General features: G+C 40.7%; 1 pseudogene; it reads right to left on the bottom strand.

Annotated features, from left to right (window-relative positions):
• Positions 1 to 774: 774 nt before the first annotated feature.
• LOC116895862 lies at positions 775 to 1,548 on the bottom strand (annotated as a pseudogene).
• Positions 1,549 to 3,535: the final 1,987 nt, after the last annotated feature.

Here is a 3,535-nt window from a genome sequence, read left to right as displayed (position 1 = left end):
ACTGAAAAGGGCCTCAAAATTTTGCTAAGAGTTCCTAGGCAAATCAACTTTAAACTTGACTGTGAGACATTACTTCTAGCACATTTTCTGCATCATGAATGTTGATTTGTGGTTAAAAACTATGGTCAGGAAATGAGAGCAAACCAACTAGTAAAGAATAAATGGAATAAATAAATGAGACAAGCTGGGGTGTTTTGACTTCTGTAGGTGCCAACTAACTTAAATATACAGTGTGAATAATATTATTTTCTGATTGCTTTGAGAAAATATTCTGACAAAAGCATTATAAGAGAAGAGGATTTTTTTTAAAGAAAACACTTTATTGTGTCTTGAAAAGAGAAATCCAACAACTATTTTCATACTTGCAGACTTTAGATTTGTTGAATCTAAAAAACAAACAAGCAAAACCCCTAAAAGTTTATTCATTAGATTGTATGTTGGCATCTTGTTCTACATGAGGAGAGAAAGATGCTAGAACTTCTGAAAAAATCCTTTAAAATAAGTGGAGAGAAGATAAAATGATAATGAGAACCATCTCATATTATGAAAGATCTACCAAGAAACCTTTTAAAAAGAAAACCCTTTGTTTCTACAGTAGCTTTAGTCTGCAGTTCTTAGAGTGACTGTGTTCCATTAAAGACATCTTAATAACCGGAAACTTCGTTTGAGCAATCCCATGTTCAAATATTAATAGAAAAATGTCTCTTGCCATCACCCCCAGCAACAATCAGGACCATGTTGGGAGAAGGGTTTTGTTTGGGGGGAAAAAAACAGTTAAGCTGTGAATTTGACCTGAAGATTCACCTTAGCTGCCTATTTGAATGCAACATCCACTAGAACCTGGAATCTGGTAAAATTCTAGTTGAAGTTTGACAGAGTAGCAGGTAGGAGTATTGAAAAGACCACTCTTGGGTTTGCAAGCATGCTTGTATCTATGTTCTCTCCCATGCTAGCCATCTGGCAGAGAGAGAGAGAGAGAGAGAGAGAGAGAGAGAGAGAGAGAGAGAGAGAGAGAGAGAGAGAGAGAGAGAGAGAGAGAGAGAGACCCATTTTTCAAGGCAGTCAAGATGGTATGGCAGATCTCTGATGTAAGGTTAGCCAAAATAGATCCCGGAGAGGAAGGTTTAGGAGACACTGGCCTCCCTAGTGTCGAGTTGAGTCCAGCAGGGCAGGAATGAAACGGGCTCTCTTCAAGAGCTGCCATGAAGTTTTTGATACCCGTTTCAGTTTCCATAGAGCTAGCTTCTGAAGTCTTGTCCCTATGGCAGGAAATCATGAACTGATTTAGATCTTTGCCATCCCCTCTCAGCAAGTCAGGGAGGAGCCTTCAGCACGCGTTGACGAACGGGTGTGGACAGGTGTGTCTTCAGTGTTTTCTCTTGCTCTCTTCATACACCAGCCTCGCAGAATATGGACAGACTCCTTGGGTGGACTGCCTCTCCTGTTGCCAGAGGCCACTAAAGAGGAAAGGTGCACAGGAATGTCCAGGCTGTCTTTATCTTCCAGGTCCCTGCTGGATGCTACAGCAATGCCAAGTATTCGGAGTCGTCAAGAATTCTGTATATTTCAGGGTCTCCCATGGAACTACATCCACACAACTCTATAAGGTAGAAAACAGGGAGAAATCCAGTGAGGTGTGTGTTAGGAGGTGGCTGCGGTAACCTTATTCCATTGGAAAATACAGTCAACGTCTGGGTCTCAAAAAGAATTTATTCTTCTCACGATTCCTGACTACAGTGTTTTGAGGCAGAGAAATCACAGAAAAAGAAACTTAGAGAACTAGTCGCACTTCATTTGCTGTCAGAACTAAAGAACAGTGGGTGACTACAGCACTTTCTTTCTCACACAGTCCAGGATCCTTTGATGTATTTACGGTCATTATTCCACATACACTAATGTATTCAAGACAATCATTCCTTCACGGGCATGCTCAGAAGCCTATCTCCCAGATAACTGTGGACTTTATCAGATTTATAATTATCACTACCCACCACAACTTCGTACCTGTCATTCGACCCCTAAAGACTTGATTTTTAAGCTCTAACCCTCCACCCTTTATTAATAATGATCTCATATTTTTCTTGTAATATAAAACACAATTCAAGGTTAACAGTCTATATAGTCATTAAGAGTCAACACTTTAAAAATCCAAAATCCCTCACCTGTGAGCTCCTATAACCTCAAAATCAAAGTCTATACTTCCAATATTTCATGACAGAGTAAATGTCCTTATTTCCAGAAGGGGGAATTTTGGGATCTAAAGGAATTATCAAACTAGAACAAAACCAAAAAGACAGTAGGAAATGAAAAAAAATCTGCTTTTTCATTTCCGTTACCAGGAGGTCATAAAGTAATCTGGTTCCACCCTTCTGTTTTCCTGCTTTCAGCAGTGTAGACTCTGGGGGGCAGGCTCCACTCCAAACCTGTAAACTACCTTTATTGCATGCCTGTGGTCCTGTGAGCTCCAATAGTCCACCCATCTCTCCGCTGCCATTTAAGCTTCATTGACAGTTTTGCTCCATGGCCTCTTAGAGCCTCTCCACAGGACTTTCAGCCCTGCCACATTGCCTGGCATCACTTGTTCCCCATGACCTCCTCAATTCTTCATCTTTAAGGCTTTTGAAACCAAGGCCATGTGGACAATGCTGTCGAATCCTGACTTGGATTAGTTATGTAAACTTCCATGTGCTTGCTCTAAGGAAATAACTTCCTTCCTGTTGTCCTAATGCAGAGCATCTTGTTGGTCTTAATGACAACAATAAGCTCATTAACAGTTACAGTTGTTTTGTTGTCTGCATGGTTGGTACACAACTTTAGCCCTATCTATATACCTCTCATCATCAAACAAATTAGTCCATTATCTTTATGTGTAACTTCACTTGAGTTATTCAGGACATGGTGGGACATTGCAGAATGAAGCCAGATTCTTCATCAAAATACTACATAATGACCCGAGTTCAGTTCCAAATAGGGTCCTAGCTCTCCTCCAGACTCGAAGGAGCTAAATTTCCACAGTCTGCATTTCTCTCTCAGCAATACTGTCTTCCAAGTTCCCATGAGAAAAACCTATTAAACTCAGCATCTCTCATTCAATTGCTTTTCCAGCCCAAAGCTTTAAAATTCAAATCAGAATACGATAGTATGATAGCAGTGGCCTCACTTCTGTCTTAGTTTCTTTTCCTTGGCTGTGACAAAATATTCCAACTAAAGAAACCACCAGGCCTCCAATCGTGCTGTTTGTTTGCATGAGCAGATCACATAGGAGCCCTCTGCCCCAGTCCTAACAGGACACCCATAAGCTAAAGAAAGTGAAGACAGCTTGCAGGTAAAATCAACCTCAGGACTGTTGCCTGCAACTGGTGACTTCTAAGGTCTGACATTCCAGGACAAGGTCATCTTCAAGACTTTTCCCTGGTTTATTGAAGGATTCTGGGATATTTCTGGATTGTCATTACATCCCCATTCTGAAGGTGTTTGGAATTCTGTCTTTGCCTTTTTCTCCTTCTTTCTTTTAGGTTATGAAATTTGGGGGCTA

Source organism: Rattus rattus, chromosome 3, assembly GCF_011064425.1.
Source record: "Rattus rattus isolate New Zealand chromosome 3, Rrattus_CSIRO_v1, whole genome shotgun sequence".
Taxonomy (NCBI): Eukaryota; Metazoa; Chordata; class Mammalia; order Rodentia; family Muridae; genus Rattus; species Rattus rattus.
Note: the sequence above shows the minus strand (reverse complement) of the source record. Positions and strands in the feature narration are given on the sequence as shown.